Raw genomic sequence first — 12,835 nt, 5'->3', positions numbered from 1 at the left:
GTGTGCTACCCATCTGGCTTGTGGCTTTAACCTGTTGCTTTTTTACCTTCTAGCATAACAAGAGAACCCAAGCAAGACAGGGTCTCACTATGTATCCTGGCTGGCTTGGCACTCACTGTGTAGATGACAGAGATCTGCCTGTCCCTACGGGCACTGGAATTAAAGGCGTGCTCCACCATGCCTGGCACCAGGCTTATTTTCTATGTTCCCCGGCCTAGGCCTAGAATAAACACTTCTCTAAGGAGTCTTGATTCCTTAAATGTAGAATGGTATTAGAGACTAAGCTGAAGATGGCTCTCTGAGTTCAAGGCCAGCCTGGTCTATAGGGCAAGTTCCAGAACAGCCAGAGCTACATAGAAACCTTGTCTCAAAAAGACAAAATGAGCATGTGCTCATTGCTACTTGGAATGTCATGTTTCTATCGTTCTCCATAGACAAGAGAAGAACAACACACACACACACACACACACACACACACACACACACACACGAGATTAAAAATACCTGAACCGAAGAAGGGCTCAGTGGGTAATGGTGATAGCCACCAGGTCTGACAACCTGAATTCCATCCTGAGGACCCACATGGTAGAAGGACAGACCTGACAATGTCTCCTGCAAGTTGTCCTCCGACCTCCACTTGTGTGCCACACACACACACAAACAAAGACAACACACAAGTGTAAAGAAACATCAAGAAAGGTGGAGATCCATGACTTAAGTAGTTTTCAGAACCAAGGAATTCAGTGTGTAGCTTAGCAACAGAGGCTTTCCAGCACGACATGGGCTCATCCCTGGGTCCTATCACAGAAATAAAGAACCCACACCAGTAGCTCAGGTTCAGCCGATTGCCTCCTCTTTTCACGTTTGTTGTGGTCTTGTTTTCCTACACATTAACTCTGTCCTATCCAGCGATCATCCCCATGTCGCCTCGTTTGCTGGGATGGAGGCTTCTTTGGCTTCACAGCTTCATGCCGGCCTGCCATGTCCCAACATTAGCAGGGCCAGTCGTCCAGGGATGGTGCAGACAAGAAGTGAAGGCCAGTAGCAGGAAAGTGGGGGGCTTGGTCACAAGTCCCTCAGAGAATAAGAGGCACAAATGTAAGTCTCTTTCCTCAGGAGATGGGAATGCTGGAGAATCGGGCTGCTGGAGAGATGACTCAGTGGTTCGGGGCTGGCTGCTGTTCCAGAGGTTTGACTTAGAGTGCTCACGTCGTGGCTCACAACAACTGTGGTGCCCATTCCAGGGGAGCTGGTGCCCTCTTCTGACCTCTGGACACACATATGTAATATTTTTTAGGTAAAGCATCCAGGCTTGGTGGCACAAGCCTTTAATTCCAGCACACAGGAGGCAGAGGCCAGAAGATCTCAGTGGGCTCCACGCTACTCTCCCTGGTCTACATACCAAGTTCCAGACCAGGCGGGGCTGTGTAATGAGGCCCTGTCTCAAAAGAATACTGGGTGGGGCCCTTAAGTGTTCACTGTGGAAGCGCTGAGAAAGAAACCTTAGAAAAGAAGTGTTCCATGTTTCTCTCAGGGAGGATCTTCCTTTGTGAGCCTTTAAGTTCCATGTTCACTGAATGACCTAGCTGGGCACATTTGAGCCTAGATAAAAGATAGGAGAGAAGCCTGCATGGCCCTTGAGTTCTCTCTCTTTCTCTCTCTCTCTCTCTCTCTCTCTCTCTCTCTCTCTCTCTCTCTCTTTCTCTCTCTCTCTCTCTCTCTTACACACACACACACACACACACACACACACACACACACACACTCACCAAATCTCTTGACATCATCTGAAGATGAGATTCCGATTTTTAGTTTAAGTGTTTGGTGACAAAGTCAGAGAGATAAAATAGTTTGAAAGTGACACACATAAATCCCAGTAATTTGGGGCTCCTCCTCCTCCTCTTCTTCCTCTTCCTGTTTTTGTTTGTTTGTTTGTTTGTTTGTTTGTTTGTTTGTTTGTTTGGAGACAAGGCTTCTCTTTAGCTTTGGTGCCTGTCCTGGAACCAGGCTGGCCTCGAACTCATAGAGATCTGTCTGCCTCTGCCGCCCGGCTCTGGGCTCTTCCTAAAAGAATTTCATTCTGAAGATTAGTGCATTTTAGAAAAGATGTGCAGACGGAGATGTGCTCAGGATGGAGTCAGGGTCTGGCAAAGCAGAGCAAGGTAATGGATTTTCCTGCCGAGCGAGCTCAGGGTGCACAGGAGGTGAAGCCTGTGGACACTGAAGGGACTGTAGCCCCATGGTGCTGAGATTTCTCCCTCTAGCACTGGGAGGGAAAGTGAGGGAGATAATGAGTGGCCCTTCTGGAGCAGAGAAGGGCACGCATGTCCTTGCTACAGTTTGCATTCTTGGGAACTTTGTCTCTGGAGATGCTGGCTAAGCCTCTCCAATACTTAGGCGGGTCAGGCCTGAGCTGAGTGCTAGATATGGATGAGAACAGTTAGTCCATCCTCCAAACGTTGGGGTGTCACTTGTCAATGTCCTATCTTATCAGTTGTGTGAATTTATGTTGGTACTGTCCACCAAACTATAAACTCATGGGCCTTTGCAACTCCATGGTCGCTGGCTCAAGGATAGTTCAGACTCAAAACAGTTGCCAAACACTCACTCAGGCTCTGCCACTGGTGCCCATACTGACGGTGAGGACCCTGGCTCACCCTGCCCTCCCTGTTATCCCCTAGTCCTTCCCAGTGGTGTTAGCATCTGGTGGAAGGTGATTGCATCTCTGCCCTTCTTCCTTTCCTTCCTCATTTCTCTTAGCTCTGGGCTTTGTGCCTGCAGCCTGCTTTCTACCCCCATTCTTTTTGTTGTTGTTGTTAATATGCATGTGTTCTTAAGTGTACATAAATGTACCAGGTGTGTGCAGGGCCCATGGAGGTCAGAAGACAGAGTTGGGTCCCCTGGAAATGGAGTTACAGATGGTTGTATGCTACCATGTGGGTGCTAGGAGTTGAACCCAAGTCCTCTGCAAGAGCAATAAGTGCTTTTAACTGCTTAGCCCCCTCTCGAGCCCCTCAGCTCCCATGCTTGCCTTCTGTCTCAGAATTGCACCTTCCTGAACCAGTCATTCCCAACTGTGTGGACGGGTGTGGACGGGTGTGGACGAGTGTGGATGGGTATGGACAGGTGTGGATGAGTGTGGACGAGTGTGAACGGGTATGGATGGGTATAGATGAGTTTGGACGGGTATAGACAGGTGTGAATGAGTGTGGACAAGTGTAGACGGGTATGGACAGGTATAGATGAGTGTGAACGGGTGTGGACAGGTGTGGTTGGGTGTGGATAGCCGTGGATGGGTTGTGTGAGAGTTGTTCACTAAAGATCTTCATGGACATTTCTAGACACTAAGTACTAAAGACAATTATCTGTCATGGCATTGTGGACAGTTGCAAAAACTGAAACCAGGGGCTGGAGAGATGGCTCAGTGGTTAAGAGCATTGCCTGCTCTTCCAAAGGTCCTGAATTCAATTCCCAGCAACCACACGGTGGCTCATAACCATCTGTAATGAGGTCTGGTGCCCTCTTCTGGCCCGCAGGCACACATGCAGACAGAATATTGTATACATAATAAATTTTAAAATATAAAAAAAACCTGAAACCAATCTAAATGGCCATCAGAAAGGTATTAAATGAGGTATGGTATAATCATGCAATTAGATATTACATAGACTAGTTGTATTCATTGACAAAACATTTTTGAGTGAAAAAAATTAGGAAATAGAATTACATGAACAATATGATCCACATTTAATAAAACTATAATTGGAAGGGCATTGATTGAACTTTTAGGTATAGTTTACCTCTCGGAATGGAAATTTACTTTTTATGTAATTTTATATTGCTTAAAATTTCTATATTTGTAACCAGAAAAATAAAGTGATTTTCACTATTGAGGAGTTGCAGACATCGTCAACATAGGTAAACTTTCTGATAGGAACGGGTCCCATCTCCCGCACACCTCTTATTGGCTGTGGTGTACACGTGTCCTCTTCCGCCTTATGTCCCGTTTATCCCCCAGATGACCTCTTCAGTGTCACCTGAAGTCCATGGCCTGCGTGTGCATTCACCAGGGCCTCTTTTCAAGGGATCCAGAAATCTGTGCTAGTTTAAGGTCTAATTGGCTTCACCATGGTTGGTAAGACCAGTGTTTGGCAACTTAGGTTGAGCCTTCAGGCTACTTCATTGTAGCTACCTGTCCCATGAGATTCGCCTGCTACAAGTCTTATCCCTCTGTTCCTGTTTGCTCTGTAAATGTCCCTGTGGTTGTGATGACCAGACCTGGACAGAACGTTCCACAGGCCTAAGGCAGCTCAGAGGCAGCCGGCAGGTATGTGGGTCCAGAAAAAAAGCCACAGAAAAACCTTGTTCAGTCTGAGACAGGACCTTTCCCTAAAGAGATCTGACAACTGTTTCCAAATGACTGTTAGCCCCTGAGCTCCAAAGCCCTCAGCTTCCCCTTGCGATATGAGTGGCTGCCATGAAGACCACAGGGGCCCAACCAGCCTGTCTGTCTTCTGGAGAACATCACCAGAACCATGATGAGGCACAAGCAGCCAGGGATATGTGCAGGGCGAATGTCATCTGAAAACTACATGCTGGGCACTGTGCTCGGGCTGTAAGATGGCACTCTGCCAGTAAGAGCTGTGCCAAGTAAACACCCTAGAATTAATTCTTAAACCTAGATTTTCTGACTCTGCTTGCCTGCTCCTTTACGCTCCACATGGGGTAGACAGGGATGGTCGGCACAAACCCACATAGTGAACTACTAAGCTGCTTTATTATTTTGTCTTTTGAGATGGTTTCATAAAACTCAGGCTGGCCACAAATGTACTACTTATCAAAGGCTTGCCTTGAACACCTGATCTCTGACCTCCCAAGTACTGGAAAATGTGGGCCACCATGCCTGGCTAGGTTCCTTCTTTCTTTCCTTTTCTTTCCTACCTTCCTTCTGTTTTGTTTTGTTGTTGTTGTTTTTTAAGACAGGGTTTCTCTGTACAGCCCTGGTTATCCTGAAACTTATTCTGTAGACTAGGCTGGCCTTGAACTCACAGAGATTCACCTGCCTCTGCCTCCCAAGTGCTCTGGGATTAAGTGCTAAATTGTTTTCTTAAAGACCTAAATAAACCCACTCAATTGGAAAATTACGAATAAGTCTCACTTTGGTACCAACTTGTCCTTCTATTTGAGCACCCGAGACAGTCTCCCTGGAACTCTCACAAGGTCACTTGTCCTGCCGGTATGAGGGGGAGCCATAACAGGGCAACTTTGAGTAACTGGGAACACTCACTACAGATTTTAAAAACTACTCTTGTTGGGCTGGGTGGTGGTGGCGCACGCCTTTAATCCCAGCACTCTGGAGGCAGAGGCAGGTGGATCTCTGTGAGTTCGAGACCAGCCTGGTCTACAAGAGCTAGTTCCAGGACAGGCTGAGAAACCCTGTCTCGAAAAAAACTAACTAACTAACTAACTAACTAACTAACTAACTAAATAAATAAATAAATAAATAAATACTACTCTTGTTGGGCCTTGTGTGGGTCCAAGCTACGTGGAGGGAGCCCAAGGCAGGAGGATCATTTGAGCCTAAGAGTTAGAGGTCGGCTTGGGCAACCCAGGTGTCTCAAAGGGGACGTGAGTGGAGCTGAGGATCTAGTTTAGGGGTAGAACCCATGACTGGCATCCATAAGACCCTTGGTTCCATCCCTTACACTGAAAACCAACTCCACTTTTTGCGTGGCCCCAGACAACAGCTGGTGGAATGCTGGGAGTGGCCGAAGAGCTGCGGCAGGCACGACCCAGGCACGACCCTTCCTGGATTCCACCGTTGTCCTCAGTTCTCACTTGATAGCCATCTTCATGAAGTACAATTACATGAGTGTCTTTGTTCTGTGAACCCCAAGGTGAGCACACTAGGGGGACTTGAATTGCTTCACCAAAAAAAAAAAAATCTATGCCAGGGAAAATGCCGCAAGCACCCTTGAGCCATGCCCCCTCTGTCATACCTGGGCAGAGAAGTGGCCCCCAGGAGGAATACTGTTGGCTGCTGTCCTAGATTTTGCTTTTGGGTAACACAGGACATGCTCACCAAAGGTTCCACAGCCCTGTCTAAAACCCGCTCTCTTCCTTCCTCAAGCCTTGTTCCCACTTTGTAAAAACGGAGAGTTTAGACTAACTCTGTAGTTCAAATTTTAGTAAAACTTAAAAAGGTTTTCTACTTTAAAAGTCAACACTCATACATAAAAATACTTTAAAATTTTTATTATTTTTTTCAAGATTTATTTATTTATTATGTATCAGTGGTCTGCCTGCATGTGTCTCTGCAGACAGAAGTTGGCACCAGATCTTATTACAAGTTGTTGTGAGCCACCATGTGGTTGCTGGGAATTGAACTCGGGACCTCTGGAAGAGCAGTTAATGCTCTTAACCACTGAGCCATCTCTCCAGACCCTAAAATTTTTATTATTTTAAAATTTAGAATGTGTGGGTGTTATCTGGTACATAACTGTAATCCTAACACTTAGGAGACTGAGGCGGGAGGATTTCTGTGAGTTTGAAGCCAGCCTGGGGCTATCCATAGTGAGTTCAAGACCAGCCTGGGCTACATAGTAAAATTTTCTCTTGAAAGGAGGGGAATGAAAAGGAAATAGCCGAGTGAGCAAAAGAGTCACAAACTGACAACCTGAGTTTGATTGCCAAAACCCCCAGAAAAAAAAAAAATCCAGGGAGCTGGAAAGATGGCTCAGTGGTTAAGAATACCGACTATTCTACTAGAGGTTCTAGGTTCAATTCCCAGCACCACATGGCAGCTCACGCCTATTTATTACTCCAGTTCCAGGGCTTCTGACACCACCCTCCCACAGACACAGACAGATATGAAGGAAAAACACCAGTGAAAATAAAAATAAACTATATATTTTTTTAAAAAAAATCCAGATGCAGTGATATGCATCTGTAATCCCAGCATTCCTGTAGCAAAATGGCTGGGTGAGAAAGGAGAACCGCCCAGAGGCCTGAGGTCCGACTAGCCTCCAGGGTATGGCCAGCAGCAGAAACAAGAGAGTCCCTGTTCTACGCCGTGGGAAACTAGCGCATGCTTGCACACGCACATGCTTGCACACACACACGCTCGCACACGCACATGCAGGAGTAAGTTTTAAAATCAAGCTCGGGCTGTAGTTCAGCTGGTAGAGTGCTTGCTGGGTACACACAGGCCTGGGTTTGTTCCCTCGCACTGCCTGAAACCAGAGAGAAACCCAGCGTCTCCCAAGACGTGCAGTCGGGGAATTAGGAGTCCAGGGTTGGCTACACAGCTAGTTGGAGGCCAGACAAGAGGGCCTGTTGCTAAGAAATTAAGCTAAAAATTATAAAATTTCTTTTAGCCAGGCATGGTGGAGCACGCCTTTAATCCCAGCACTCAGGAGGCAGAGGTAGGTGGATCTCTGTGAGTTGGAGGCCAGCTAGCTGGTCAACATAGTGAGTTCTGGGATAATTAGGACTACATAGTGAAAAGAAAAAAGTATATATATACTCTTCCATATATGTGTGTGTAATATGTATGTATACGTGTGCATATTTGTAAAATAATATATAGTATATATTTATAATCACATATCTATTTTAAAATCTTTTAAAGTCTAAACAAAGTTCGCCTGATGAACAGACATGCTAGCTCACGTCAGTCTTTGTTCCCAGCACTTCCGTGTACTATGGAGAAGAAGAGGAACCCATGACAGCAGTATTTAGCACTTGAAATAGCTGCATCTCAAACTTTGAACCTCAATGTATTGAAAGAAAGAAATCAGTCAGTAATAATATATTAAGATGAATCCTATGTAGTTACCAGTATCCCACTGGCTTATGGAGTACAAAAATAGTAATTTTGTATAAATAAAAAAATGCTAATGTTTATTCACTGTGTGCCAGGCCCATACTAAACACTTCAGACGCATGCTGTTTAACCCAAGTACAGATCTGCAGATTAGGATTCGGGATGGGAATGGGGGCAAAGATTACACAGACTAGCAAAGCTGGGATCCGCTGGAGCAGGTTAGACCCACCCGGACTCAGGCAATCCTGCTGAAGCCCTCTGGGCCAGCATGCCTACCCGCCCCAGAAAAGAAGGCAGTGTCTGTGCCCAGCGGCGCCCGCCGGCTGCGGCCCAGGAGCTATTTGTTTTCTTAACGGGGTTAACTAAGCGTCCTGAGCGCCTCTCAGCTGCAGAAACCCAGCTGGTGAAAAGGGGCTTTGTGTGATGGCAACGAAGGGAAGGGCGAGAGCCCCAGCCAAGGCGGGAGGGAAGCCAATGCAAGCAACAGCTCGTGGTGCCCCCCACCTCCCCTCAGCACAGGGCCGCTGCAGGAGCAGGCTTGCGCTGGGGAGACACCATCACTTCCAGTGTCTCCTATCTGTTGCTTAGTCCTTGGTCCTGCCTTCGAGCTGAAAGCTGTGGGCTGCATCCATGTCTGCATGGTGTAACCAGTGTGAAGTGGTCCCAGGAGAGCTGGTGTGGGGAGTCCAGGGACGGATAGGTGCATGCCATTTGGGTCCCAACCGCCGATTTTTTTTTTTTAAAGTATGTTGAGGATCGGAACATGATCTGGAACTCATTGAAAATGCCACTGTCAGGTTCCTTCAAGCTCTAAGCAGTCAGAAATTCTGGGGGTGAAGTGTTGCTCTATGATAAGGGAGTACAAGGTTCTAATGTAACCTAGAAAAGGAGACTGTGAGATGCCTGAGCAGCGAAGGCACTCACCACTAAGCCTAATTCCCAGGGACCTGCTTGGTGGAAGGAGAGCCCAGAACTATTGCAAGTTGCCCTCTGACCTCACCACTCGAGTTGTGTATACACAGAGAAATAAAAGTGTCACAAAACGTTAAAAAGTAGCCGAGTGCTTTTAAGTGACGGCCACTCCACAACTTGGAAATGAACTTCATGTACTAGATAGGGATGCAGAAAGACAAGATCTGCCCTTCAGACTGTTTTGACAGAAGTCACTTTAGGGTTTGCATCACCTAAGTCTGGGACAGAGGAATCGTTCACTCGCCACAATGGCCGCCGACGTCCTTTGCAGGAATGGCTCTGGGGTTGACGTTATGGTGTGCATTGTTCTTTGAAGGAAAAGAATCCACATAACTTGCAGTGTCTCCCCAAAGATACTGTGGTTCCTCTGGGTCAAAGAAATGTGTGTGTGTGTGGGGGGGGGGGTGCTGTTGGTTGAGACAGGGTCTCACATAGCCAAGGGCTGGCTAGAACTCACTATGAAACCAAGAATAACTCCTGCCTCTCCCCGCCATGTGCTGGGATTTCAGACTTATGCCACCACACCGACCATAAGCCGTTTGACTCTGCACTCTTGTTCTGTGGAATCCCGGGACCTAGGAGCAGAAATGTTACTACAGATGTGTTTACACTTCAGCTGCACTGATCTTCTTTCTATAATTGGTGAGGAAAAGGCACGGGTTTGAAAATACCTACTGAATTGGTTCAGTAAAGGCGCTTGCTGCCAAACCTAGCGATCTGAGTTCAATCCCTGGGTCCCACATGGTGAAGGGAGAAAAATGACTTCCCTGAAACAGTCCTCTGAATGCCTGTGTGTCTTGTGTGCCTCTCTCCCACAGTAAACCAATACAATTTTTAAAAGGAGAAAGAATACTTGAAAATTGAGTAAGGATAAAATGCCCGAGTCTACAGAGAGAGCAAGAGAAGCTCTGAAGTGAAGGGAGGAAGATGCGCTTTGTTCTCTGCCTGCCTGCAGTAGGCTTCTTCAGCCTCCAACAATCCCTCGTCAGTGTGTCCTCTCTCGGGCCTTCTCCCCCGACCCCCACAGCCTTCATCCTGCAGCCCCATCCACCTGTTCATCACACAGCCTTTCAGGGAACAGATACTTGTTTCTGTGTGTTAGGGATCCTGCCAGTACAGAATACGCAAACCACGGTGCCTTAGCACACCCAGCTAAGGAGACTGGACGGTGGGTGGAACTCAGTGGCAGGATTTGTGTTTAGCATGGTCCTGAACGCAACTGGGTGGGGGTGGGGGTACTGGAAGGGCCTTAGAAGTAAGGTCCCCCTCATCTTTGCCCTACATACTCCCCTGAAGTGAGCCACGGAAACTAGAATTTCTCTTCTTCTGAGTTATTTATAAGTATAACATCGGACCCATGGGCAGTGAGGTGACTCAGTGGGTGAAGGTGACACCAACCTGGCAACCTGAGCTCAGTCTCCTGAACCCAAGTAAAATATGGAAGAGGAGGACAGACTGTGTGCTTTGTCCTCTGTCTTCCACCAAGCACAGTTAGCACCCACACACATCACACACACACACACAAACCAAGCAACGACACAGACAATCCAGCCCATATGTGGGGGTAGACATCTGTATTAGGGAGTTCATGGCCAGGCTAGGCTCCTCACCCCTACAGCTAGTCAGCAAATCTAGAAAGGTCATTCTCATCAGGTCCAAAGGAAACTCCAGTTTCCCCAAACTCCAAAAGGCGGTGCATATGTCCAGAAATGAAAGCCTTGATTCAGCTCAAGCTGGATTGCTAAGATCCTAGGTCAGTGTTTCCTAGGCACCTGAGAAAATGGGTTTCTGCCTGCCAGAAAGGACCACTTCCCTTGGTATGTACCTGTAGTTACATCTCAGAATCCACGCTAGGCTCCTCCCCTAGCCACATGTACTTATCAGGCATTTTAAGTCAGTGCTAGGCTCCTGGGCCTTCTCACCTCTCCACTCCTCCTCCATCACACTAGCTCCAGGCTGTTGCAGCTCACGGGCTTTCCCAGACACCCGTACCTGTTCATGCTCTAGAGAATGGCATGGTTTTCCCCAGCCCCTGATACTCTCCCCTTCCCTGTTCTCTCTGCTGTTCTTGCTTCTCTGGCAGATGGCACTGGCCACACATCTGCTCCTTTTCCTCTTTGCCCCGGACTTTTCCAGAGGCCTCTGGATGTTCTTTCTCTCTTATCTACAAGAAAACCCAGCCATTTCGGAGGTCCCTTTACTGTGTCCTCAGTTATGGTCTGGAAGCCCTCATTCCAGAGTGGCCTGTTCCACGCCCAGGGAAGGAGGGAGGTCGTGCACACAGGAGAAGAATCTCAGCAGACAGGCCCCGCTGCATTTCTCCCTTTATGGCTCCTGTGATGTATCACACCCTCTGGTCAAATCTCATTTCCATATAGCTGTCCTTTCCTCATGAAACCTAAGCATAAAACCAAGTGGCTTTTCTTTGCTTGGTTGTGCTGCAGACTGAATCCAGGGTCTCCATACCACTGAGCTACAGTCCTGGCCTTCCCACCCGCAAAGTTTTCCCAGGATCTTTGGACATTTGCTTCTAAAGCATCCCATGTCACATAAAACTTTAATTTGGCTGTTGGCAGGATTTTAAAAGAAAAAAAAGTATTTATTTTTGTGTATGTGTCCACCTGTGCTCCTGTGAGTACCTGAGGAGGCCAAAAGAGGTCATCCCCTTCTCTAGAGCTGGAGTTACCGACATGTGTGGTAATGAGCCTCTGTGTGGATGCTGAGAACCAAACCTGGGTCCCCCAGATCAGTATGATCAATTACTAAGCCATCATTGCAGCTCAAACTTATCTTTTGTTGCAGGAATTATTACCATGGCTCTTGCAGGGTTTTACTGCTGTGATGAGACATCCCACAAAGCATTTCGACACCACTCAGGGCGAGAACTCAAGTGGCAGGACCTGGAGGCAGGAGCTGATGCAGAGGGGTGGAGGGAAGCTGCAGTGTTTGATCTTGCTCTTACGGCCTGCTCTACCTGCTTGCTTTCTCTTTCTTTTCCTTTTGTTTTTAGAGACAGGATTTTTCCTTATGTAGCCTTGGCTGTCCTGGGACTCACGCTGTAGACCAGGCTTGTCACTCAGAGATCTGCCTGCCTCTGCCTCTGCCTCCTGTTTTGGGATTAAAGGTTTATGCCTGTTTTCTTATAGAACCCAGGACCACCTGACTGTAGACGGCCTGTCGTGCAGTGCACCACCACCACCCTGGTTGGAGGCGTTTTCTTAATTTATGCTCACGCCTCACTTATGACTCCTGTGTCAAGTTGACCTAAAAATTAGCCAACAGTTCTTTAATCCCAGCATTCAGGAGGCAGAGACAGGTGGGTCTCTGTGAATTTGAGGCCAGCCTGGTCTAAAGAGGGAGTTCCAGGACAACAAGAGCTGTTACATGAGAAACCATGTCTTGAAAAACGAACCAACCAACCAAACAAACAAACAGAAAAACAAAACAAGCAAAAATCTAGCCAAGACCGCGGAGAGGGAGAAGTGTTTGACCCTTTTCTCTGTCCTCTGCTACTGACACACAGCAATTACAGCCTGGACTAACTGCATTCATAATGACATGGAAGGAAGCCACAGATCCACCAGCAGTCAAGAGAAAGTATCTTCCCGGTAGGAAAGAATGCGGAAGTTTGAAGAACTGGGAGATTTCTGCGACCAGAGCCAGGAAGGAGTGACCTTGAGCTGGGTGGTGAGGTTTGGACCCCTAGACTGTGGTAGGAAGTGAGGGTCTCAGCTCCAAGTGGGATGCTATGGGGATGCAGGTTCTCGGAGAGAGCAGTTTGTATTCTGAAGTAGAGAACGGGTCTCCCTCCCAGGAGAGAGACAAAGAAACGAGGCCAAGAGACAGAGGCCATCAGGATGACTCTGAACCCTGGGGTGGCCCTGTAGGTAAAAGAGACTCAGTGCCCCTCAGTTCAGATACCAAGATCCTAAAGAGGAAATGAAACCACAGCACTTCTCCTCCGAGTGGGTCATTTCCCTTCCAGAGACCACACCTCCACCTCTACCTGGGAAGTGTCAGCTTCCTGATTCCTGGGCC

This window comes from Alexandromys fortis, unplaced genomic scaffold (genome assembly GCF_014885135.2).
Source record: "Alexandromys fortis isolate MF-2015 unplaced genomic scaffold, M_Fortis_MF-2015_v1.1 scaffold_22, whole genome shotgun sequence".
NCBI lineage: Eukaryota > Metazoa > Chordata > Mammalia > Rodentia > Cricetidae > Alexandromys > Alexandromys fortis.
The sequence above is the reverse complement of the archived record's forward strand: the minus strand, read 5'-3'. Positions refer to the sequence as shown.